This window comes from Larus michahellis, chromosome 4, assembly GCF_964199755.1.
Source record: "Larus michahellis chromosome 4, bLarMic1.1, whole genome shotgun sequence".
Classification (NCBI taxonomy): Eukaryota; Metazoa; Chordata; class Aves; order Charadriiformes; family Laridae; genus Larus; species Larus michahellis.
In genome coordinates this window covers 54,731,298-54,759,004 of record NC_133899.1, presented here as the reverse complement: position 1 = coordinate 54,759,004, position 27,707 = coordinate 54,731,298, and the positions used below count along the sequence as shown (strand labels likewise).

The following is a 27,707-nucleotide window of genomic DNA, read 5'->3' as shown; positions in this document are numbered from 1 at the left end:
TACAGCATATTTTCTGCTCAAGGGACAGCGAGTACTTGAATGATACACAACTTCTGATGTGCTGTTGTCCACTTCAAGAACAATCGTAAAATCCTGCAAAAATATGGATCAGCCACAGTATCTTCACTATCATTCCACACACAAACTAGCTGCAGATGCTTATCGTCAGTGACCGCACGCTAAACTTACACACTGAAAGTGAAGAAGATTAAAATTGTAGAACACTGCAAAATTGATGATACGTATTTTACATATTCTTAAATAGAGTATATCGCATTCCAAAGCTGTTTGCATTAATCAGAAACAATCATTTACCTAGCACACAAGTAATAACTATGACCTATTTCATATGTTGCATATACTAAGTAACATAGAATGGAATGCAATAAATTAAAGATTTCATTAGGAATACCTCCCTCATATGGTAAATACCAAGTCTGGAGTAGAACTGCACACTGCCTATGATGACAAAGAGAAATGTAGTTTGCACCCAAACAACCTTCCAGTGCGCAAGACCACCACAGATAATCTAGCCCTAAGGAACAAGTTAAAATCCATCAAAACAAAGGGATCAAATGTCCAAGCACATTTTGAGAAAAGTGATTTTTAGGTGAGAATCAACGTAAGTGAGTTACACTTTCTGGAATTCTCAGAGCTGAAATATTGTTAAATAAATGTATTTGCCCCAGTTACATGCATTTGTCATAACAGACGACAGACTGATGAGCCAGGATGGAAGAATTAACAAAATACATCCACAAAAACTTACTTTACATTGGGCTAAATGAGAGAAAGATGCCCACTAAATCTCATGACAGTTGTTCTGAAGCCATTAATGTGTCAATGTGACACTAGAATAATTATAGTTCTTGAGCATTGTGTTTCTCTTCACCCACTGAACAGGGCGACACAGTCCTCAACCAGCAGAAACCAGGATCAGTCTGAGACAATACATTGTGCTCCCCAAACCAGTCAGTTTTACACACATAGCACCCTACCTAACCTGTGGCCGACAGGCCTTGAAGAGACAGGGTGTGACAAAGGACTGCTGCAGCATGCAAATGGAACTACTATTCTGCCTCCCCCCCCCTTTACTGGAATCTGATCTAGAATGCTCTAAGTCAATGCTGCAAAGAATAAGCAACTTCAGAGTATTGTGTTTCCCAGACTACAACACTGGGAAGAAGGCTGAATTGCCTGCATTGCAAATGCAGTAAAAAATACCTCTTAATTGCTGTGCCTGGAGCAAAGAAAAATAACTCAGCATGGATGCTTGCTGGGTTACATCCCAAAACAGTCTTCTACTGAGCTGATTCAGTAGGCTGGTATGCAGTGTTGGCTCAACGAGCCAATACAGTCTATCAGCTCCTCTGAAAGAAAAATAACTGCTGGGAGAATGACAGTCATTGAAGATCCTGCAAGCAGGAGAGCTACCAAGCATAATGTGCTGCACTTTTTAGGGAATGCTGCAAAACAGAGTGGTATTCTTGCTGCATATTCCAAAACAGTTTTTACAACTTACTGTCAAGATGCAAATTCATGAGAATGGTATAGAATTGGCAGTGTAGCCTATAGACTGATCCAAGGGTAATGAAGGCCATCCGTATAGCTGCACATAGCTACATGGAAATAATTATTCTGTTAGTAGCAGAACAATTTTTTTCTTCCTTAAAGAGGATTGCGCAGATGTTATTGCTTTCTTGGGAAAGGTAATTAAGTATACCTGCTTTGGTTACGGCAACATGCAACAAAAAACTATCTATCTGAAATAAAACTGCATTGCTCAAGAGGTGGCAATGCAAACCTGTTGGCATCTTATGTCTGCAAGGAAGACTATGTTGGGCTCAGCATGGACTTCTACAAATGGACTGGATGCCACACCTGAATTTCCTCTGTGCCACGTCACTCCAGATTTATGCATATGATGAAATGACATAGAATGGATTTTTCTGAGCACGTTTCTCAAACCAAAAAAATGTTCGTCTCAATTTTAGTTTCAGAATATTTCCAATAAAACTTATGCAGTTATGGATTAAAATAAAATAGATTTTAAGCATTGCTTTAATGCTGGGGAACAACAGACATGCTGGCTGGCAGTTAACAGCCCCAGATGTTTATCATCTGCTGAAAGTAATCTCAAAAACTAGGGGAATATTAAAAAGAAAGTTTGAAGAAGAATAATTTTGAAAGTGATTCTGCCTCATGTCATATTCAGACATCCATGTGGATAAAGGTACAGTATTGGCCACAAATATTTTTGTGGCAGTAATTAAAGTATAACAAGGATGCACAACCTGAAAACCTATACCAAACAAGACTGGTAAATAGAGCATAGTGTGCAAGAAGGAGAATTACGTTGCTTATGTATGCCTTACCGTGTCTTACAACTGTCTTACTGTACATTAAGTTTGCTCTCAAGAGAAAGATTTACTGCATTTCTGGTTTACAGAATATGTGAACAATATACAGTAGTGTCATACTTTTGACTGATAAATATATAAACCTTAAGCTTTACATTGCAGCATTATCAGATAGGAGGGTCTCATCATTAATGTAATTGCCTCTAGTAAGCTGCATTTCAGGACAGATGATCATACCTGGGAAGAATCTAAAAACCACAAATGCATTATTTCATGAGGATTTACCATGTAAGTATTTTCCTTAGGTGGTATCAACTGTTGAAACTTTCATTGGTTCTTTTTCTTGTTTCTTCCCCTGTTTTCTCACAGATCTGTGAGTTATCTCATAGGATTTTATTTCTTTACAACTACATTTTTGTAGGTTTATAAGAAAAGAAGCTCCACATAGTAAAAAGAGTAGAAATGAAAAGTGGCTTTTCCCCTCTGTTCACAGATTAAACTGAAGTAATTAAAACAAAGTAAAACCCAGTAAAAAATATGTGCAAGTTGACACTAAGGCACGTTAGCACTAAAAGCCAAATAAAATCCTGTCTTGACTTTGGGCTTGAGGATACACCCAGCCTGCAAATGGCAAGTCAGGGAAAAACAGAGTGGGTTTCGATACAAGTTAATAATTGTTATAAACAGCAAATCAGGATTTTGTTTTCCAGAAAGACTTGGATATGTATTTTAGGTCCTTAGAGATTTTTTTCAAGACCAATACAAAGATGGAGAGTTGTGCAGAGGAAGGCACACAGATGACTGGAACAATATCAAAAAGACAGACAGGTATATGATCATAGAGAGAGTAACATACAAAATAAGGAGAAACTACTCAAGCAAGAGCAAGAAGCAGCAAACAGTGAGGCAGACAAAGTAATCGCTAATTTGAGTATAACTTAATAGGAGAAGGGAAAACAGTGGCAAGAAAGAGAATTTTTATTAATTATTATTATTATACTGGACTAAAAGTAGCACTCCAAACTGACATTAACAACTTCGCTTCCAGATTTACTTTGGGGCACCCATCTTCTGGGAATGATTCCTATTTCTGGGCTTGAGACCCATCATTGAGAGATGAGTAGTACTCCCCGTCTCTTCTGGAGGCTAACCTTTTTCTACAGCTGAACTTCTGGTGGGTTTACGACCCTATTTGTGAATACCGTGACCTTACTTGGAGCTGTGCAATTTTGGATATGAAGGATTAAGGGGTGGCAGGGGACACTAGGAGCCAGAAAGGAAGATGTTTCAGCCACGTAGATAAACACGAATGCAAAATGTAGTTATTGGATAGAAAGTAAGGAACAGCTCTAGATGCTATCAAGGGGAAAAACATGACCATATTTGAATCCTTGGTACTTGTTGTCCTAGTTCAAGGGAGGCTGAAATTAAATTGGATTGCTGTATTAATTTCAAAATTCAGGTTTTCTGTTGCTGGGTGTTGGAGGCCAAGAGGTTGTTGGTTTTTTCTTGCTTAATGCACAATTTAGCTTCTGGGCTTGCGTATTTTGCACTCCTCTCTGAAACATTAAATATTGAAAGCAGCTAGCCCTACAGGTGGACTAGTGCTGCTGTTACTTTCTTTCAGAGGACTGTCCTCCTTAGGGTTAGTGTCTTACTTAGGGTTAACGTAATCACCAGTATTGTAGTCAATAGACATCAGATTGCTATAAATCAGACTGGAACGACCACAGGGAGAATCTATAGGCAAAGTCTGAGCAGGAGGAAGCGCGCTTTCATTCATATTCAGTTAAAGGTGACATCTAAATGTGATTATCCAAGATACAAGTTATCAATATCTAAAGGCCAAGGGAACAATCCCTGTGAAGTTCTCAGAGACAGGAGAAAAAAGAGTCTATTTAAATAGATGCCAGACATGCAAGTAGAGAGATAAAAAGAAGAGACCACAAATTGTCAAAACCTTGCAAGAATAAAAGGGCAAGAAGAAAAGTGTAATCCAGATAATAAAAAAACACAACCAACACCCTCCCCACACACACACAAAAAAAAGAAACCCAACAAAAAATACCTCTCCCCAAATAAAAAACCAAACAAGCCAGCAGAAAGGTCAAGGAAGAGGATGGAATACAGAGTCTGACATCAGGCAGGCAAGAATTCTTTAGAGATTACATAAAAAAAGATTTTGGCAAATAAAGAGGGATGACACCAGCTTGGTAGGGTTCCAAGATGAAGTTGGAAGAGAAAGTACATATGCTGCAGAATGAATGTTCAGTGAGTTTAGAGATAAAGAGTTTAGAGATAAAGGGGGAGGAGAGTAATGGCAGACAGATGGGGATTACTTCTCTAGCCTTCACTGACATATGCGCTGTGGCCACTGTGGCTCTTCTGACAGAGCATTCCTTTTTGCATCAGTCTGTAGAACCACTCCTGGACTGTAAAGCATAAATTCAGTCACACAGTGACATAAAGGGGAATTTTTTGCCTAATCTTTCCGTGATTTTTCATTCCCCCTCCAGAGGGCAGTGGTTTCAAAGAAAACGTTTTGTCCTATGTTAGGCTGATGTCTCAGCCTGAGTCAGATTTTTTTTTTCTTTTCCATTGATTACAACCAGCCAGATCTAGATTGATCAACGATTACATCAGCACCTTGCTGGCAAAGAGTGACACTAATTCATGTCAAATTCAATTAATCAAAGATGAACATTGTTAGAAAATATTTGTCTGTGAAATGAATGCATCAACCTTAAAAACAAAGTACTTCAATAACAAATAAGGTTGCCTAAATACTTTGGTTCTGTAGCTGCAAGCATGCTTTAATGTTTCCATAATCCCTGATAGAAAAAATCTTAGGAAAGTCATGTCTAAAATCAAAATGTTCTAAGATCCAAGCCCACAAAAGGTATCACTTGGATATTTTTTTTTCAGTTCCTTTCTGCTTAAAGATAATCATTTAAAACTTTGAACAAGAGACGGAACAGCATGGTTTATAGTACTTTGGTAATTTTCTCATTTCCTTTAAGAGCTGTCTTAGTGGATCCTCATATGAAAGATTAATCAGCTAAGATGAAACAAAGGAAGACTAAAAGCTTTGATCTTCCTAATCATCTCTGCATTGTCCTTCCTCACCCTCCCATTCACCTTCTTTCTCTGTGTCTATTCTTTTTAATTGGTGTGTTTTGTTAAATTCAAGCCAAAATGTTGATTTTCTCACAGCAATTTTTGTGTTCTCTGCATACCGACAAACAGAACCCACAGGGCAAAATGAACCACCCGATCTGTCCATTTAAATTGCTAACACAATGATTTTAAAAAGAAAGGTTATCTGAGTCTTTACAAATAATGCTGCTGATTCTGTGCTCTATTGTGAAATGTCTTCAGGTATGACAACTTTATTGGCCTGACAGAATATTTTAATCTGTTGGACAGAATTAGCCAAGCACGCCTCATTCAAGCATCTTATGAATGGATTTGCCAGCTGGGCAAGGCTAATATTAGGGTTTGTGAGAGCCAGAGGGAGGAGATTGGTTACCAAAGAAACAAACAGATCGTTAAGCAGATGTATCCAAGGCATATCCCAAGCTCAGTCTCAACCTGGTCTGGTAACCCCTTCTGGCAAAAGATTAAAACTTCAGCTACAGATATAAGAGAGCAAAGGAGGGAAACAGAAACTCTCGAACTGGTGTGAATCCTTCTCTGCTCTACGGCAAATTGCACAATATATTGAAGACAATTCCCTTATCCTGGTGTAAAAACTGGCTACCAGGCAATATGCAAACTGGAGGCAATGACATTTTCTGTGAGAGGAAGGAGAAATGCTATCCATTGAGAGAAACTGGAATCAGAATTTGGAGGGAGGGGGGCTGTCTGATCATCCCAGCCTTGGATGTAGAAGACAGTAAACTATTAATCAGTTTGGATAAGGGCGACAACAGTGAACAAACAACTGTTGAACCTAGCTACTTTTTGCAGCCATTAGGTCTTCCAGGTAAGAATCATATTTTGAAACAGTCCTTTCTGATTCTCAGCTCCTTTGCCACAGTGGTCTGTAAAAAAGGGTTCATGTGAACTTTCACCATTTTCACAGGAAAGTAAAAAGAACCACGCTTGGTGCTGCTCAGCCACAAATTACCAGGGTCATGTCTTCCCTCCATTTTTATCTCCCGAGTAAAAAATCTGCAGTCCACCGATATTTGTATTTCTTGCAGCGCTGCAGTTTTGCTCACTTGATACAAAGACCCTTGTTATTGGTCAGAATAGAAATAGCTGGTTAAATGCAGTTACAAGGCATTGCTGTAACTGCTGAAAACAACAAACAAATAAAAAGACAGTCTGGGCCTGGGAGTGTGGGCCACAGTGTGAGAAGGCAGAATGCTTTCGGAGTCCCCTCAGCAGGTAGCTGGGCAGGACACACGCCAGTGTCAGGTCAGCTGGCCTTTTCACACGGTGAGAAAAGAAAACCAGGGGGTCTGGTTTGGGGACTTATAAAATTGGCCTGAGTGTCTATCTTCAGAATGGATCCAAAGAAAACATGGTATAGGGTAAAATTATAGAAGTTGAAAGTCGGTATCTAGATTTCACTATGGAGAATGATACAGAGTTAAATGACACAGACTTATAAATGGTTAAACTGAAGCAAGGAGAGATGGACTAAAGCAGGTATCTCTAGGACTTTTCAGTGATCTAAGAAAGCCTTTTTCTGGGTGTTGTTACATGGAACATTTTTTCTAATGCCTCAGGCAATGATCTAGGCAGGCTAGCCTGAAAAACCAGGGGTGGGAATGCAGTCTTCAGCTCAAAGTCAAACTAAACTGCATTGCTGAAGATACGTTTCCCTGGTCCTGTAAGACACAGCCATGAACACAAACAACCTGGTAAAACTACTTTTAATGTCCCGTTTCCTTCATTCTTCCAGACATCGTGCTCTGGGCGCCTTCTGTGCCTCAGCCTCCCTCCGCTCTCCCCAAGGCGGACTAGACTCTCAGAGGAAAGGAAACATTTTTTGTACCACAACAGGCCCCAGCCTGGCTGGGACATTCAAGCTTGGCTTGTGGCTTCAGCAGCAGCATGAGGAACATGGGGGAATGAGGAGGAGGAGGGTGGAGCAGAAAGGGGCTGCAGTGGCATGGAAAGCCCAGGGCAAACGGCAGCGGAAGAGCGGGCAGGAGGAGACAGCTAGAAGTGGGAGAGGACAGAGCAGGCTGGGCAGGCTCCAGGTCCATTCAGGGCACAGGAGCTGCCATGGAGGTGCCTTTCCAGGGTGCAGAGGGTGCTGTGGTAGAGAGATGGGACACGAGTACGGGAGCATGGAGACAGGGGAACAGTGCCGTGACTTCTGTGTCCTCAACCAGCGCTGAGGGGAGCCCCAGCCCGCCATTTCCAGTCATGGCCGCGGCCGTTGGGGCAGACCCGCTCCGCCCGGCCGACAGAGGGCGCGCGCGCTCAGCTGTCCCCGCCCGGCCCCGTCCCGTCGGGCGGCCGGAGCGGCCCCGTTCGGCCCCGTGTGGGGGCGGCCCCGCGCTTGCGCGGCTAGGCCCGGCCGGGCGGGGCGGGGGAGGGGGGCGGGGCTTGGCGGCCGGCGTTGGGAGCGGGCGGGGGGGCAGGGCCGAGCCGGGCCGGGCTTGGCGGCGGCTGCGCAGCTGAGCGGGGGCTGCGGCCGGGTGGCTCGGCGGGTAGGCGCCGCGGGGTGCGGGCGACCGTGACTTTCGGCCGGCGGCTGGGCTGGAGCGTGTCAGCGGCGGCGAGGCAAGCACGGTGAGTACAGCCCCCAGTTCCCGCGCCCGGCGTGCGAGCAACAGGTCCCGCCGTGGAGCCGCCAGCCTCGGCTCGCCGGGGAGCCTCCCCCGCCGCCAGGGCGCTCGCGCAGGCCTGGGGGTCCGGCCGGGCCGGGGCCGAGCTGGGCGGCTCTCGGGGGACCGCGCCGGTGCCCGTACCCCGCCGGGCGACGGCCCGGGCTGTGACCCGGCGGCGGAGCCCGCTCGGGATGGGCGGCCCTGGCTGCGGCGGCTACAGGTGCCTGCGCCGCGGGGCGGCCGGGGCCGGCGCCGTTGCCGGGGGGGCGGGCAGCCCCTCCGGAGAGCCGCGGCGGCGGCTGCCGCCCTCCCGCGGGGCTGCTGCCGACTTAGGCCCAGAAGTTGTGAGAAAACCCTCCAGTCCTTGGCTGTGCGTGGTTGTGCGTGTGTGTGTGTGGTGGGTGGTGGTGGTGGGGTTGGGGGTGCTTGAGTTCTAATGAGGTGAGAAACTTGAGGCTTCGTCCCCCCCCAGCACTTCTGATCTCCTGGCAGCTCGGCGAAGAGCTTGCTTTGTACTGATTTATGAAGCTTTGCAGGGTTGAGTTGGAGTAGGTTGAATGTGAGCGCCTTCCAGTGTGTTTTATAGTCGGCAGCAGTTGATGCACAGGCTGGCTCGGAACTACGCGCTGGTTATGTTGTGGGGGTGTCGGTGCCCTCCTCGCTGAGGGGCCGAGGCTGGGCCGCGGTAGAGACTCTACAGGCAAGCGGCAGAGAACGCTTTGAGCTTCGTAAGACAGGCTGCTCAAGAAGGTGAAGTTAACTTGTCTTTGGCTTTTTTGAAAAACCTTTTTAAAAAAATATCTGTCTAAACCAATAATATTCTTTGATGTCTCACGTGGGACAGATCCCAGAAAAAGAACGAGGAATAGTAAAGGGGTAAATGTCAGCTGGTGCTTTGAGGGATTTTTCTTTTAAAAGGTAACACTTAAAGCCTCTCTGATGGAATTATTTGGGCATAAACTAGCTGCGTAGTTCCCTTACTAGAACAAAATCCTTGCATTCTGTGTAAGTGATGATATATAGATGGCTGCAATCAAACTTCTAAGAAGTGACTGGCGGTGGTCTTTTTCTAAGCGTCTCCTGCTTTAGTGCACAGCCTCATCTGTCTTAAAGGGAACTGTCTGTCTTTTTGAAGAATTGAGATGTTTTTCTTGAATTTGTCAAAAATAGGTTACCTTTGAATTGTCTTTAATTAGGCATCTGAGCCTGCAGTCATTGGATTTTAAGCTGCCTCTGAATTTTCACAAACAGGACACTTTTTTTTTTTTCTTGTAATCATCTTAGAGCTGTTTTTCCAAATATAGATGTCCAACACTTTAGAGTCTGTCTGGTTTATACACATATGACCTGTTTTTCAACATGTGATACAAAAAAACCCCCCAAACATAATTTCACATCTTAAAAGCTTAACTAAGCGTTAGTATTGTGGATTTAACAAGGCATCAAATACCTATATTGCAGCACTTTCTGAGTTAACATTACTGTTAATAAAGTAGTACAGAGTTAAGTGTTAATACATGACCACTTAGCTGTTTTCAAAGTAGTTGTTTCAGATTTGACATCTTTCCACTCTGTGTCATGTTGCCTTGCAATGTATGGAATAGCAGTGGGTGGTAATTTTTGCTATGTAGAATTAGGGGGTGGTAAAGATGGTAGTTTTATTTAGGTTTTATTAAATTTCCTTCCAAAAGATCTGAACTGACTGAGAAATGTAAATAAAAATGTTTCTTTGCTAGACTGATACAGCCACCTTAGGAATCTGCAGGACTTACTCAGGCCATTGAGGGGTGTCAGGCAACTTTCATGACCACAGCAATATGTGATGTGAAGTAGTAAAAATACAGTGTAGAGGTTGGCATTCATTCTGAGCATTGTGGACACAGAAAGCTTAATGTAGTCTGAAGTTCAATATGCAACCATATATATTTTTTTTTCCCATGTAAATAAGTATATTTTCAAGACACTTGTATTTGTTGCTTTTTAATTAAAATCTCTTGCTATAGTTTGAAGTTGTAGGCTTTAAAAAAATCCTGTGGCATTTTTAGATGCAAATTTTGTTATGATGTCTCCTCAAAGACTGGATCTTAACATTAAATGTGACTGGTTGTAACTACCTGTTTCAGGTACTCATTTTTTTTTTCCAGTTTGCAAGTTTGATTAAGTGCATTCCTGTTAGTGTTAGGCTTTTAGAACACTGAAGGCTAAGATTTCAAACAGCCTGCTACTTAGATAACAGGATTTGTATTAATATGTCATGTTTAAAATTCTTCAGTGTTCTAGTAACTGGCTTTTTTTTTTAAAAAAAGTACTTTTTTAGTGTGACAGGTAGTGTTGCAGAAAGGCTTGACATTACGATATTTGGAATAGTAGAATAATTACTACTTTGGTCATTCATCAGAAAACCTCGAGACTTTTTGTAAATATTCATTAGATATTACTATATTGTTGTCCTTTTCTTAACATTGAAGAGAGGCATTTGTCTATTTAAAAAGGTTTGCTGGTGTGTCTGTGATTGAAAACTCATTTGGTGGAAACAGTTTATACTGTGGTTTAAAATCAGGTATGGTGGCAAAATGATTTTTCTACTATAATTATCCACTTTGGAGTTTTTTTCAATACAGTAGTTCTGACAAAAGAAGTGTTTTATGTACTCCTCCTTTCTGCATTCCTAATATTGCTATATGACAAAATCTTTTAAGTCTAGTTCAGACTAAAGTGTAAAGCAGAACTATAAACAAAAAGAAGAAATTATAACTACAGAAGTAGTTTATATACCAGGCTACTTTAATGTAACTTCTGGGTTTGGGTTGTTTTTTGGTTTTTTTTTGTTTGTTTTTTTTTTTTTTTTTTTAACCAGAGGTGGTAAACTGTATTACTATTGGTAAGGACTTGTTTTATACTGCAAGGGTGTCTAATTGCATTCTAATACATAGCTGTGTGGGCAGAAAAAAATGCTGTAACTCTCAAAGCTTGCATCAGTTAAATTAGAAAGCAAACAGAGATACCATTAGTAATGCACAATTGTACAAGGAATGCTTCCATTCTGTAAAGCGGGAAATACAGCAAGGCCTAATCTTGCACACTTCTTTTTTGGCAGAAGTAGGATGTGATGTTGCATTTCTTTACAGATGGGTAAATGGTTTGGGTACCTGCCCAGTACGTTGAGATTTGGGTTCAAATCCCTCTCTTTTGGGGGGAACTGAACCCCCTCATCTGTCTTAACTGCCAGACCACTGGATGTTTGGGTGTGAGGTGCTTCCAGACACCAGCTGTTTTCATTCTTGAGGCATAACATTCCCTTGGGAAGGGAGTGAATGGGGTCTGTAGCTCAGGGACTGGCTGTCAAGAAGCGTCATCAAGTACAAATTGATGATTTGAACCCAGGTCTTCTCGTTGCAGGCCAGGTGTTGAAAGAGTAGATGAAAGGAATTTATGGTTTTTTTTCCTAGCATGGTGTGAAATTCTGGAGACTTAAACCTCTGATTTTTACGTTTATTCTTGGCTGACTTGGCCAGTTCCTGCTCGTGTTGAGTATTAGACATTTGAATAGCATCTGTAATGTGCCCTTTTCATTGTAGAGCGGAGCTTGTTTGCTTCTCTGTGGGTTGTGGAGTCTAATAGGTGGCATGATGTTTAGGTTATCTTGTAGATCTAATTCTGGGGATTTGGGGGGGAAGTAGTTTAGAACCAGGGATGATTTCTGGTAAGGATCACAGAATGGTTTGGGTTGGAAGGGACCTTAAAGATTACCTAGTTCCAAACCACTGCCCTGAGCAGGGACACCTCCCACTAGACCAGGCTGCTCAAAGCCTCATCCAGCCTGGCCTTGAACACTTCCAGGGATGGGGCATTGACACCTTCTCTGGGCAACCTGTGCCAGTGCCTCACCACCCTCACAGTAAAGAATTTCTTCCTGATATCCAATCTAAATCTGTCCTCTTTCGGTTTGAGGCCATTACTCCGTGTCCTATCATAACACTCCCTGATAAAGAGTCCCTCCCCATCCTTCCTGTAGGCCCTCTTTAGGTACTGGAAGGCCGATATAAGGTCTCCTCGGAGCCTTCTCTTCTTCAGGCTGAAGGATACGTTAAAAGTGAAAGGACAGCTAAGCAGTCCTTTACAAAAGGTATTAGGAGTAATCAAGTGTGGTAATAGTCAGTACGTTACCATCTAAAGCACATACCTGTGTATGTACATCAACCGTTATGTGAGTAGTCAGTGTGAATTGTCTTATTTTGACTGTGTAAAGTTGTTCCATGGTATCTTCAAGCTCTCTAGAAAGTTGAATTCAGCAAAACTAAAACATGTTGGTAACCGGGAAGTGCCAGTGCAACCTCAGCAGCTGCTCTTTGACCTGGCAGTGGCACTGGGAGGCGGCTGTATGCATTCCGAGTCTGTTTCCAAGGATAAGTGTATATTTTTAAAGTCAGGAAGGAGAGGCTGGAAAGGAAGTATTCATTTGGGTACCAATAGTTTTGAGTGGAGTTCTGACTACAAATGTGTGTGATCAAAAGAGGACAGAGAGTCATTTTTCGTCTCAACAGTCTGTTGATTGCCAGTGATACGTGCGTGAGCAGTTGTGAGCAGTATGATGGCATAGGAGGGACTTGCGTTTAATGAGGTGTATACGAAAGACTAGCAAAACTTAAATAGTTCACCTTGTTCAAGGCTGAAGGCAGGTAAAATATAACTGATATGATGCCTTGGTTAAAAACGCTGTTGAGAGAAATCAGTTCACTTTTGAAGTTTCCCATCACTGGTCCATTTCCTTGGAGCCAAATCTTGATCTTGGTTTGGGTGGCAGAGAGATCAGCAGTCAGCTCTTATCTGAATATTCAGCTGTAAACCCAAGTATTCTTTTAACTGGGATGATCTTCACAATTAAGGTCAATGAAGGTAGTATGCTTTGGTAACACCTTGTCTGTTAATTACTTTAGAAGCTAGTCTTCAGCGCGGCAGAGAAGGAATCTAGGGAGGGAAGCATGTTTTTCTGCACGGTGATTGTGGTACTGAGTTAAATTCTTCAGCACAGCAGGTATCATGACAGCTTTTTCTATAGAATGTGATATCTCTGTGCATAAAACTAAGGCTTCACCTTAATACTGGATCTCATGCAGTGTTGTGCTCGAGAACTTGTGGCCACCATCGTTTGTCTTGTTTTATCAAATTGCCATTGACTTGTCAGCCACTGTTAATGAAACTTGAGACAGATTAATCATGGAGTAATGCAGTGCACCTTAGCTAAGAAAATTAAAGTTGTTTTTGTAGAAAAACTGTGTTACAAATAACAGCATTGTGCACCATAGAAATTAACTGCATTGGCTAAGAGAACATATTGCTAATTCCCCGGGTATATCCGATCTCTGAAGACAAAGCTTATGCTTTTGGGTTAAGCGTCCAGAGATTTCAAACAGATGAAAGCTGGGATTGTATTGGTTTGTGTTATGTTCATTGTACTTCTTACATATGTATATCCTTGTTTTCAGAAAGCAAATCTCTTCTTCCCGATGTCTGAAAGGGCATATGATGTCAGCAGACAAACTTAGTCCTGTGTTAGTGGGAGAACATAGCATTAGTGGACATCACGTGCTTTGTGCAGAATCAGTTCCTGCAGGATCAAGCGGTGATGGAATTGCTTAGTGCCACTATGCAGTGGCATTTACATTTTGTTTGAACAGTATTAGAAGTTCTCAAATGCAGGAGAAGGGAAGTGAGTTGAAATTTAATTGGATGTATGTATTTAAAGGTGGTGATTGTTGCTGTAGGATAACTAAAACCAACATAATGCAAGCTCTTACCATTTCATTTTTTTCCAGTAATGAAGATGTGTTCTAAATTAGTAACCTAATTAGTTACAGGGAGGAATTATCACCGTGTCTTAAAGTGAGGTAAAAGCTGATCAGCTCGGCATTGTCTTGTTGGGCTGTGTAAATGACTTATGAGCCCAGCAGTATTGTTTTGATTTTGACCAGTGGAATAGTCTGTTTCACTTTTTTTTAAGAGTATAAACAGCACAAAAAAATCTGTTTAAGCCTAAGTTTTTGTTAGATTTGTAGACTTTTTCTACGAGTTATCACTTAGATTCTTGCCTGTTTATAGAATATTCCATCTAGTGTGTGTTGTGATTTTCTTTGCAGACTTTTCATCAGTGACTTCCTGATGAAACGTGTTGCTTCAAGCCGATATGATGAGGGCTAGCTAGAGCTCTGAAGGGGCCAGCTACCTGGCTTCAGTGGAAAGTGGCAACCTGAGGATTCTACGGAGTTGGGTAGACAGTTTTCAACCTTTTAGGCTACTTAAATTTCTTTATTCATTGCTTCATCAAGCAAAATGAAAAGATTAAGGACTGAAAGTGTATCCCAAGGAAAGTTAGGAATCCAAAACATAAATGTTACTTGTCCTTCTTCCTAAAAGAAAAAATCCTGAGGATGGTTTTAAGATAACAGAACAGGCAAAAAGCTATTTAAGACCGGCTATTTTGACATGTTTTGTAGATCATTACTTTCTTTAAGCTTTTGCCAATTTTCAAGTAAGGAGAGGTCAAAATGAAGTGCAAGAAGGAGCTATTTCTTCTTGACTGAAAAATAGAACTCTGCGTCTGATTATGTGATGTTTTGAAGTGTCAGTTAAGAGTTATTTTGGCTTATTGCTTAGGAAGTAATTTTTAGGTTAAACTCTTTCTTTTTTTATATAAATGTCTTGTTTAGACTACTAAGCTTATTGCTGTTAGGGAGTAGTCATATGATCAATTTGAATAGTCATGATATGTTGTTTTTCCTTAGATCTTTCCTGGTTTAGTATGGACTTACATTTTTGCCACTGCTTTTTTTGGCAACTCTTCTATTGCTTGTTTTCTTGCATTCATTCTTTCTTTCTGCAGACCTTCAAACACGAGTCTTTCTCAGAGTTGAGTCTCTAAATGGGGAAGATGGACAACACTGGGTTGTGGAGGCAACCAGTAGCAGCATGTTCAAAAAACGTGTTATACAGATTCCTGGACAGCAAATCCATTGACAGATAGGTTTAATGGTTCATAGTGGAACAGTCAAGAATGTACCATCTGGTGTTCTTCAACAGTTGAACTTGTGGATGCACAAGTTATCCCTAAATGGCATGTCTGGTTGCCACTGTCAGAGTGAGTTCTGGGCTTGATGGATCACTGGTCTGACTCAGTAGGACACTTCTATATTATTTGTTCTGTCAAAATGTGGTACATTGTCCCAACCGGAGGTTGTGCTGCACTGGGCTACAGGTGTGTAACAAGCTGGTGGGGGGTGTTGGTTGATTGTTTTTACAAAAGGAGGAACTGAAGAGCTGGGAAATCCCAGCAAGGGATTAACAAAACTAATATAACAATATAATGATACAGTAACTGTGAACTCCTCTCTACAAATATGTCCTGTTTGGTCTGTCTTTGGATGCTGTGTTGATGGCTCAGTTTTTGATCAGTGAACAATGTGCAAAGGTAGGTGGGGCCCACTGTTACAAATGCATCTACACGATGCTGACGTGAAATTTATATTATGTACTTGTTTGGAAAAGCAAAGGAATCTTAGAAGCTAAAAACCTCAGTTAAATGCGGATGAGAGGGGACAATCTGCAGAAGTGAACAGTTAAGGACCGCTAGCTATGTACAAGCTCTTTTTGAAGCTTTGAATGTGGTTTCCATGGCTGATCAGTGGTGGTTCTTAATTTATAAACCTTATATAAAGTGTTGTATGTGTTTAATCTTAATAAAACGTCCTAGGGTGATAACTGCGCAGTGGAAGTTTCAAGAATTTTACTTAATTTGTTATATAAAATCTGAAATACCACTTTTGTAGTAGTGAACTATGAAATATTTGCATTTTTTCTTTTTAAATTTAACAACTTGAGTTGCAAACTTGAATTTATATATACTTCTTCCCTTAAGCCAGTTAAGCCTTTCTGATTTCTATTGGTGAGAACTTCATACAGGTTCTCCTTCTGTCAATATTTTTAAAGGCTTTTCCTACAAATATTTAATGAATGTAGCTGCATACCTAAGTGTCTAGGTAGTAAATATAGGCTAGTTTGTGTTCCTTCTTAAGTGCACACTCTTGTCAAATCTTAAAAAGATATTTAATACTGGTCTTCTGGTATTACGTGTGTTAGTGCTGCTTAAACTTCTGTAGTTGGGACTTCATGTGGTAATTAAAATTCCATGCAAAACCTCAGTTCTTGATTTCTTAAAGCTAATTTGAATTTGAGTATTCAGCCTTTAAGGTATGTAATATGACTAATCGGTGCCTGTGAAACTTAGTTACTAATTGTTTAACAGTTTTAATTGTTCTTTTGACACTTTTTTGGCAAGAGTGTGCTTTTTTTTTTTGTTCTTGGATGGATTTGTGACAGGTGGCACATCTGATTCTGACTACTTCAGAAGAAATTTAGTTTGCAACTATAGCTCTGGGAAATCTTGCCAGATTTGGTGATGTCAGGTTTTTACCTTTCCCTACTCAGCTCCTCTGCTCTAGTTCATCATTTGCAGAAGTACTTGCTCCTCAGTCACTTCAGTTCATAGTGTAATATCTGAGGGAGAGGACCCAAACTAAGATGTTAGTCTTAGCGCTGAAGTGGCTGAGGTGCCAACTCGGCTTTTGGTATCAGTGACTTCTGATGGGAGCAGAGTTTGCAGCTGAGTATAGTAACTTAATCTGCTACAACAAGATTTGCTAGAGCCTGTCTATCAACATCTTTAACTTAAGGTTGCTGTTCCGTCAGCTCAGCCTCTTATGCGGTCTTGTTTTCTTCTTTATTTGAAAAAAATAATGCAAGGAGAAATAATAATTTATGATCTCTTTGCAACAAATTCCATGTCTGACTTCTGACTTGTATTTTGAGAAAAACCATAAACAATCAAGCATATTATTGCAGACCATTGCGGGTATCAAGGATTCACATATCATTATATTAGTACATTCTTACAGGTAGGTTCCTGAAGACTTTTATTTAGCAGGTAAAATTTGCACTGGCTTTGGTTTCCAGACTTGCAGTGTAGAACCATCCAGAAATGCACTGCATCAAATCAACACACGCCACCACAGATTGTGCAGAACCGAAAGCAAAACAGAGACATTGTAAAAAATGCTAAGACCCTGGTACTCAAAGTCAGACTGAAATACTGTGCATGGGAACTATTTGAATGGGTGCTTGAAGTTTAGAGGAATAAGAAAGCATTAGAAGTATGTTTATGGGTTCAGCTTGTTAAAACTTAAAGTTCTCTAATAAATACCCCTTGTTTGTATTCAAAATTCCAGAACTAGTCTTGAAAGAATATAGGTGCATACTTAGAATGATTTGAGTTAATGGAGCGTGAAGATATTCGTAAATCTTATTGACCTCAAATAATAGATTCTGATTTCAATACTTAATCTCTTAGGTGATTTTTTTTTTTCTGGAACAGTATATTTTTAATCTGTGAGTGTTGGCTAAATATCTGGAAATAGTTCTATCTCTCTTCATAAATGTAGAATTCATCAAGAACAAGGTTTTGAATGTTGATTCTGTTGGATGCTCTTCTCTAGATAAATCTGAGTAAATAGTTTTCTAATAATAAAATGTCATCTGGCATCAGGTTGAAAATACTTACCAGATAGATAAGTATCTTCTAACCGATTGGTCAATTGGAGAAGGGCATGTGAAGCTTTTGGTTCAAGTTCCAAAACTCCTGGAGGCAGTGGATGAAGTCTGACCATCTGTGGGATACCTAAACCTTCCTAGTTTTGCTCTGTTATTTCTGCTTTGCAAAAGTAAATTTTGTTATTGGAGGCATTGTAGCCTTGGTAGTGCTGGAACAAAATTCTCTGCCTGCATTGCTGAGAACATTTGCGGTCTCAGGGGACCAGAGAACTACAGCTCCTCTCTAATGCTTTCTTTAAATTGAATGGAATAAAACTGTTTTATTTATCAGAGTGTCTCTGATAAACAGATATGACAGAAGGATGAAAATGGTTGCTTTGATTTCAAAAGCTGTAAATTTCTGCAGCTTTATAAAGCAAAGATTGTAGACTTGACTTGGAAAATTAGGGTGCCTGGGTGATTAGTCTGTGGTTTCCACTGATAATCACTAATGGTTGCTGCATTGATTATTTTCATGGATTTAAGGTATAATCTGACCTAAATTGCATTGTGGTAATTCGATTTGAAGTGACAAACAGCAATAATGGACAACAAATAAGCTATATCCCAAAATCTGTTTCCTAAGTAGCTGATGGTAAAAAGTAATGATAAAATTTAGAAACTTTATCAAGACTCAGAGAAAATCAGATGTACCTGCTTTGATTTGCCTCACTAACACAGTTGGTTGATTTGGCACTAAAGATTAAACCCAGTGACCAGACTTGCCAGTTGATTGCTCTGAGTAATTGGCATGTGAACAGTGTTGCAGCTCTTGTTCAGGAGGTCAGTATTTTTCTGACATTATTTGAAAAAGTGATTGTTGTTTTATCTGCTCAGGTTCCAGACAAAATGGTAATGTCACTGTAGTGTTCTTGGCTTGTTCAGGAAAAGTCTCGGGGTTTTTTTTTGTTGTTTCTTTTTTTTTTTCTACTGAAAAGATCTCAGTATTAAATGCTTCCTTAGGGCAAGAACCTATGTTCTCGCTCTGCAAAATTAGAAAGCATAATCTTGGAACCTTGTTTTTTTCCCTAGCATCGCACAGAGTGCATGTAACGAGTGCCCAGAGGGGTGGTGGAAAAGAAAGTAGTGTGCAGAGCAGAGTAATAAAAAAACTCCTGTCTGTGAGGTGTTTGTACAATCATCAGAGGAGCTGCTTTCCAGTAAGGTACCAGTGCTGTTCATGGTGTACCTGCTGCATTAGAAGTTGGGCCAACCTGTTGGCTTTTTAGAAAACTTAATACTGCATCATATCTCTGCTACCCTCTTTTGATTTCTAGACCTAGATAAACTCTAAAGCCCAAAGACTTGCTTTTGTATTTATGACAAATGGAAAATCTAGGACTGCAGCATCTTCTGTTACTTTTTGAACTTTCTTACTTTAACAAAATTAAAATATTTACAAAACTGATTTTACTGGCTTAGAATGTGACATTTCAATTTGCAGTTAAAATACTGTATTAATAGTATTTTCAGTCTACTCAACTTTGCCTGAAGGACCATATTAAATGGCTTCATAATTAGACTGTATTGTATGTGTAGGACCAACAGTTGCGTGTTGTAGTAAATAAAAGAATTTAAGGTTGGTGCCTGGACAGTAGCCTACGCATCTGGCCAGGATCCTACAAAGTCATACTTTGGGATGTGCTGGAGTGTCAGCAATCTGTTGTCTGAGAGCCCTGCTCTCTTTACTCATGATTAAAATGCAGGTATCTGAGCTAGTAAGTTGTTGGGAACTTGGAGAGCCTGGTTAGCATAGCACAGACAGAAATTAAATTCAGCATGGTTTATTAATTTCAGGCCACTGCCAGTTGTGCCAGACCCAGGACCTTCACAGTGTCACTTGATTTTTTTTTTTTTAATTTTTCTTTTGGTCCCTGTCTTTTCCTCTAAACTCATATCTGCAGGCTTTGTCATTATGCAAAATTTCACAGTCTCTTACTGCTTATTGGGAATGTTGAGTAAAATATTTTTTTTGCGGATTTAAAATGTGCTTTGTTTCAGCCATTTTACTGAGTGGTACTTTGAAAACTGTGCTAGAAAACTGTTTTTAATTGACTTGCAGTTATGTCAGAGCTCTTGATTGCACATACTCACCTAGTCCTGTGGTGAAAAAAAAAATAATTACTGGTTAGAAAAATATTGTTGAGACAATCTGATACCTTGAGCTGGGAAATTGAGGGAGCCAGCAGCACTGCCCTAATACTATTTAGCTGCTGTAGCTGTGTGATGGGTTGACTGGAATTATATCCTTGTATTTGGATATCTTTTTCAGTTTACATAGCTATTTGGATCCTTTTGTGCACAGTCCTTAATAAAATCTTAAAGTAATGACTTTTGTAAGTTTATTTTTGTAAGCAAACCGGCTTTTGATCTAACTTTTGTTGAATAGCCTGTTGTTCTTTTAATTAAAAATGCATGATTTAACTTCTATAGGCTGTTCCTTATCTGTACATCCTTTTGTGTGTTTCCTTACTTCGTTCCATGTGTAAACTTTGGTGTGTCTGTATAATTTAAACTACTGATTTTTAGACCCTTTTGGTTCTTCTAAGAAAATGAGCAAAACCTATTCTGGATGAAGGCGTGCATTGTCGTCTTTGGATGAGAGAAAACTGAAGCTCCCTAAACTCTATATGTTGATTGATTTATCTTAACAGAGACTTGTCTAGTTTTCTTTTTAGAAGAAAGGATCAAGGATTTTCCTCATAATGTAACCTAATACATTTGAAAAAATACCATTAATGACAGATAATTTAAAATAGTCTGCAACAATTCAGGTAGCCATCAAGAAAATACTGCTTAAATAGTAGCCTTATTTGTACTGGGTGACATCATTGGATGGCATTCTAATTGATTTGAGAATTCTCATTTTTGCCAGAGCCCAAAAGCTCACATTTGTAAGTGGTATCCAAAACTCCTAGTCCTAAATCCACATATGTAAGTTTCTTCTGAAATTGAGAAAGATGATAGCATTCACTGCCATCCTTGTTTTTATCTGACATGCAGTGGAAGCATGTCTCTTAATTTCTCTCTGTTACCTTTGGGTACTTCTCTGTTCTGGAATCATTTGTTGCTGATCACACAGCACCATTCAGGAGTGGTTTTGGATTATATTTATTCTTTCAGTTAAACACACGAGTACATGGAATTTTCTTATACACATTTTGTCTGATTTTTTTTAGGTATAAACTGGCTCTTCTGTAACCAATAAGAGTTGGTAACAATTTATTTTTTAAAAGTCTGTAAGTGGTCAAAAATTGCGGTCATTTTGGTGATGAAGAGAGACCACTGTTTATGTGCAGATGATCTCACATTAGAGTTTTTTGCTTCTGAGAAAGGGAGGTATCTTTCTCCTGGTTTTGGTGTTTTGTTTTTTTTTTTTTTTCCTCTGCTGTTTTATTCCACTGAGCTGGCTCATGGAGAGCTCTACTGATGCCAAAGACAGTGTAAAATAAGTCAGAAAAGGGGTTTGGAATAAAGTGAAGATTGTCTCCATCTTGCAGAATCATATCCTAAGCTCAAGTGGGAAAACTCGTAGGAAGAAGTAGAGGCTGTAACTTGAGATTGTTCTGAAACACGGATATATGTGCGTGTTCTGGCATGGCTGGTGTGTAGTGTTGCATCCTGAAGTTTTTCAGCTGTGCTGCTCCAGTGCATTGTGAGAATTTGCAGCAGTGAAATCTAGAAAAAGAATGTTTAGGAAACCTGGTTTCCCATTTTAGCTTGTCAAGTCTCCTCAAATTGCCAGGCAACAGAAGGACCAAGTATTTTCAGGCTTTGCAGCGGTGAAGCATGGGCGTATAATAACTAGAGTTCATGCTGCCTGTCAGGCATTAGAGATGTGTATGGTTAGGGTCCGGATGAAGTTTCTTGACTGAAACCCCTTCTGTAAACCTGACTGTTTCTTAGGGTAACTGCAGTGAAGGCACAAGTGTGTTGTGCTCTTGTTGTAGCTTTGGTGCTTCACAGTGATATTTGAGTTTTCTCTGCAAAATCTGCTGCTTTTTCCTGTTACTTTCAAGGTAGATGCGCCAGACTAGGTTGTTGCAGTTTCTACATACATAACCTTTTCAGTTTAATTTTCATCATGTTTCTTATACTTGAATCAGAGAAAATACTTGTTCTTTCCATCCCTCTGTCTTCCGGAAGAAACAGATTTATGTTTCCAGTGGACCACAGCTTTCACTCTTTGCTGTTACTATTTGGCTGACCTCTTTGATCCAAAAAACTTCGTGTAAAGACAGTGGCAGCTTCCCAAGCAGTGTATAGAAATTCTGATATTGGCACCGAGGCCCATATCCAGTTATGCTCTTTCTGTCTCTTCTGTCATCTTAGCCTTGCCCTTTGACACTGCATTCTGCTTTTTATACAAGCAGGGAATTTAGAGTAGTTCAAATTCGCTATTCTTTTGATCATTGCTTGAATGAAAAATTACCCATTTAGTTCTAGACTCTCCCATTTTTCCCCCCTTACATTTTCAGTCCTTTCTCTGGCTTTTCTCAGGGAAAACCAAGATCCACCCTCACTAGCATTCATACTGTATGCAACTTCAGGTGGCGGTCAGTTGGAGCAGCAACTGAAGTCTTGACACCTGGTTTTCCAACAGGGCAAAGCTGCCAGTTTTGGGGCAGAAGCACTGATAATATTTCAAGTTGTCCTGACTGCCTTATTGATGGTGAATGGCAGTATTTCTGGCACGTTTTAGTAATCAGTTTTGCTTGGGATAGCTTCACAATTGTAACACTGTTTTCTGGAATGCTTCAGTGTCATAGAGTGTTTGTTACCAGTGCAGTCTTGTTCATAAGACTGGTGTTAGATTACTGGTTTGTCTCCGCCCCTAGAGGAAAACACCTGTCTGTGTGGTCTCAGTGTGAGAGGGCAGCATCCAGGATCATCATTTTGAGTAATGTTTACACCCAAAAGTTCATATTTTTACAGTTTTATAAATGTGAATTTAAGGAAGAAGTACCTTATGCCCAGAGTGTTATGCTTCTTTTTATTCAAAGGATTAGTATAGTAAAACCTGTTAAAGGCTAATTTACTGAAGGCTTCATTCTTTAACCCGAAGTAGAACTGCCAAATATGCAGCTTACATTCTTATATAAGCTTAATTATGGGAAATTTGGCTCTAGGGTTTTGAATTTAATAGCAGTTTATCTTCAGTTGGATGGCATCAGTGTGTTCTTAAGAAGCTCAAACTTCTAAGAAGTTTGTTCCAAAGGAGTCAATACTATGGTTCTTTTGGAATGAAACTAAACAATGATTAGTGAAGACGCTGCTACCTAAAGTGGCTATAAATGGCCCTGTTTAAAGTTTATGTCATTGGGATTATTTTGGGACACCGAGTTCTTACTTTCTGATTCAGAAGTACCTGCTGACTGAGTTCTACATATGGGGACACTAAAGTGTTGTCATGTTTTCTTTACAGAGATTTATGAGCTATATTGGTAATGCATATAAACACGTTTGCATCACTGGTATGTAAAGCTTGTACAAACTTAATCTTTAGGTATTTATTTAAGGTGTTGGGTGTGTAGGGTAATTCTTCTAAGTATTGCTCAATAACTTCTTTGAATGTATTCTTAACGTTCAGTGCCCTTTTGTATAATACCTATACAATTTACTTCACTGGGTGGTGAAATGCAAGGATATCCTGCATTCATCAGTTGAAGATGTTCTTCCTGTCTTCACACTTCCTATTACAAAATACCTGAATTCCTGAGATCTGATATCTGCACCAGGAGGAAAACTTTGTCTGTTGTAGAGAAGTTTCTTTAGCTTGCATCCATTAGGTTTTGATGCACAGTCATATCAGGTAGAAGCAATGTTCAAATATCTTTTTTTCTACTTTTCTGTTGAGAAACTTGTTTGGGGTTTTATAGCAGTAGAAATATGCATGAAAGATAAAGTGGGACAAATGAGTGAATTTTGAACTTGCGCAGAAAACTAGGAAGACTGGCTGTTTCTGGATTGTGATTTCCATTTTCTATTGTTGTTACAATTTTCTTTATTGTAGTGGGTAGTAGTAGGTAATACGAGTTTGGGGAACCAGTTTTAGTTGTCAGACACTTCAGAAAGCTCTAATGACGAGGCAAAACTTATGTTGGTGTGGCTTTTTTGAAAGAATAATTATGTACTCATTAGGACAAGCAAGTGTAAAGTATAGGTTAACAGACTTTTCATTGTTTATCCATTTCACTGTCACAGAATATCCAAGATGGTTGAGAATTTTTTTGCTTATGCAAAAAATTCAGTGTTCAGCTTTCAAACTGGGGGAGGGAAGAAGGCTTTAAAGATGCTACGAAAGAGGGAAAAGGTTGTTTTTAAACAAAGTTTTTAACATTAGTGTTTGAAGAGTCATCCTCAGCTTGATTAGTGTAAGAATTGAGAGGAAATAGGTCCTCAGGTTCAAATGCTGTGTTGGAAGTTCATTGCAGTAGGAGATTCACTCCATGATCTTAGGCAAAGAGAGGTCTCTGATGAATTCCACCTTCCTCGGTGTTGAATTTTTGTTCCTTAGTGTGATTTGAGAGTTCTGTGGAGTGACTTACATCACTTAGCTTACCAGTGTTTTTCCCTGACTTGTATAGTGATGTTTAATATCTTAGTTCAACAGCTTAAGTGATGACGTGTTTTCTGAATAGAATTATTGCACCTACTACCTATGAAATAAGTTTACCTCTCTTCACATCGAAGAGAATCTTATATTCCTGTGAGTTTATCACAAATTTCTGATATTTTCTTAATAAAAAGAATGTCTGCTTTAACAGGGTTTCAGAAACTGAATGTACTTCCTTTGATTTAGCAAAGGAGTTGAACTGTGAAAGAGCTCTGCAGCCACAGTGCTTATGTTCTTGAATTCGATTTGCAAAGTATGTTCCTGTTGGGGTTTTATCTTAATTTGTTTAATTGATTGCTAACATTAGGCCCAAGAGTGCACTTACATTTAATAGGAGAGAAAGAGACTGTTCTTATAAGGTACAGGAGGTCTCTAATGTTAAGTCTTTATAGCCTTCATGAAACTTTCTCAGGCATTTTTATTATGAAGTCTAGTAATGTAGGTTATTCATAAAACATTTGATTTTCATATCCTATAGTGAAATTTTGGTAACACTTCACATAAAGTATTTTTCTACAGGTGTTTTCATGACTTCTGTTTTAAGTTACTAGATGGTATAAATTTGTTCAGTAGTCTTACCTTATAGTATGTCCAATGAATTGGCATGAGTTCTTCAGTCAAGGTTGGCACTGTTCCCATAAGTTTAACAGATCTTTGTTATAAATATCGGGAAGGCTTGAAATATGGGTGATTTGTAATTTTTGTCCCTTTCCAAGCGGTTACCCATATGTGAATTCTATTGTACAGATATATGTATGTATGAGGTGGGAGGTGGTAGTACTTTTATTTCCCTTGGTGTTTAACCAGTAGGTGTACCATTTTATGCCTTCTGCTGCAGGCACGCAGAAAATTAAGATTTATGTCTGTTATTGCTGTCTACTGTTAAAAAAAACCCAAACAATCAGCAAGCTCTTTTGAGTTGTGGATTCTCATCTAGTGTGTTTATACTATTTACATGAAGATAATAGATTCAGAATACTACTTGAGTATCTTAAAGTAATGAATGTGCAGAAATGTTCAGACTTTTCAGTAGGATCTCCTCTAATAGTGCTCTTAAGACATGGGTCTTCAGTTTAACATTTTTTGGGGGAGGAAATAATGCTTGAAGATAAATGCAAGTTTTGCTGTCCTTCATACCCACAGTGTCTCGGGGTATGCCTCTTAAGAGAAACTAATAGGTTCTTCAGCTGTCCTGTTTACATCATCAGGAAGAGATGTAAGTGGTTGTAGGTATGTGGTTGCTCTTTTTGTGGTGTCTTGGGGTTTTTTTTGGTGGGTTTTGCTTGTGTTTTTTAGGATGAAAAGCTCTTTCAAAATCAGTAGCTGTTGATGAGATGCAGGGGAGGTGGATGAATTCACGGAATACGGTTCTATGAGAAGAGGTTCCATTGGAGTTGTCTCTCTGCTGCTGGCGGGGAGACTTTCTCCTTGTCTCTCTCTTCACCTCTACCTCCCTGGTCTCAACCCCTTGCTCCTGCCCCTTGTGCCAATCCTGTCACCTTTCAGAGTATAGTGAGCTGTTTTAGCATGCTGCTTTGACCAAAACCAACCAAAAAAAAAATTTTGTAACATTCTACAGTCTTGTTGAATTAAGGTGATTCATGGAGAGATTTGACAAGTTTCAAAGCTATCAGAGAAGGTACTGGCTGTACAACCCAAAAGTGGAGAGGGTGAGGGAGCAGTCAAGAGAAAGAGTTATGAGACTGCAGTCTTTGGGAGCAGCAAACTAGCCCAGCTTAACAGTTCAAGGAATCATACTGACACTCAGTCTCTTTTCTGGTTCTTGTCATAAATTCATGAACTATGTGATCTCTGTTTGAAAGGATCCAAAAGTAGGGCACACTTGAAAGCCTAGTCAGCTTTGTTCTGTGGTAGTAGCTGGGGAGTAAGCTGTTCACAAGCATATGAATTATGTGATTTTCCTGGAGAAATTACTGAAGTATTCTGCAAATATTAAGTAACATGACTGACACAGTATAAAGAAACTACAATACTTTGCAAATTCTGAACAGTTGTTTCAGTCTGCAAAATTTTGAGTTCTGACTTTTCTCACTCCTGACAAGTTGAAGACAAGTAGCAACATTCCAGCAGATTTCATGTACACAAATTCACTTGAGCATAATATTCTATGCAAACTGCAGCTGTGACCAACTATTTTGTTGGGGATATATTCACCACAACGATGCATTGCATTTATCTTGGTTGAGGATGATTGGTTTCTTCTATAGTAGCAAGGGCTCCTGTCGTCTTTGTCAAACAGGACATCTCAGCAAAGTAGTAATACTGAAATGGGTATCATAGAAAAAACAGACATACACTGCCTGGCTGGTATGCCTTGCTTACAGTGTCCTCCAGAAAAATCAAGTACAGGTGATGTTAATTAGAAAGAAGAAAACCTTAGGGAATTATGCCTGTGAAGTGAAAATCCTTCAGAAGGACATTTCTAAAATTTATGCAGCAGTTTTTTAGGGGTTTGCTCATTAGAACAGTCACCACAATCTCAGATGAGTTTAGGAATGAAAAACTTATGATATCAGAGACCTGAGTGTCTAAAATAGTTTGTGGTCATCCCCCTGCCCCCCGCCAAAATAACTAGAGAAGAACTCAAATGAAATGTGGTTGTTCTGAGTTTGTGGTGCATAGTGACCATGAGCTCTGTGAAGTGCAGAGATTATCAGTCATACAATTTTGTGGTTTACATCTATATTTCAGAATTTAAATCTTTAGAAGTCTCAACTCATTTTTGTGGTCAGAAAAAAAAAAGTCAGAACATCCTTATCCCCTTCCCCCCGACATACCTATGAGTAATATAGTGACAGAGCTAATCAGGATAAATTGTTAAGTTCAATAAGTTAAAAAACAAACCAACAACCACTTTGCTCTCGTCCATTCAGGTAATATTGCAAAAAAGAGTTGAGGAAAGCCCAAGGAGGAAGGCCACATAAAAGAGACTAACATATCTATCTTTTTTGCATAATGTTGTAAGACTTTGTGTTTCGAACTTGCAAAGCCTATAGCTCAGTCATCGAAAGTTGAAATACAGTCTTGGTCCCTGTATCTACCCTCTTTGAAGACTGAATTAGATAGCTAATGTTTCAGCATTTTTGGATGAAAGCCTGCGAGGAATGCCTGTCTTCCCTTTTTCTTAAACATGTTTAGAAACATGTTTGTCTGATTCACCAGGTATTGGAATATTAAAACGTAAAGAAGAAATTTCTATTTACCCAGAATAATGTAAATATGGCTTAAGAACAACTTGTTGTCAAGGACTAAACTAATGCCATTTTGTATGAATTTAAATGT

General features: G+C 39.8%; 1 protein-coding gene across 3 annotated transcripts in view; it reads left to right on the top strand.

Moving 5' to 3' along the window:
• Positions 1-7,964: 7,964 nt before the first annotated feature.
• Positions 7,965-27,707, top strand: part of PALS1 (protein associated with LIN7 1, MAGUK p55 family member) — a 57,136-nt gene continuing 37,393 nt past the window's right edge. For all 3 annotated transcript variants that reach the window (XM_074584911.1, XM_074584909.1, XM_074584910.1), the window contains exon 1: positions 7,965-8,111. The gene's annotated coding sequence lies outside the window, so the exon portion shown is untranslated. The remainder of the gene's footprint in view (positions 8,112-27,707) is intronic.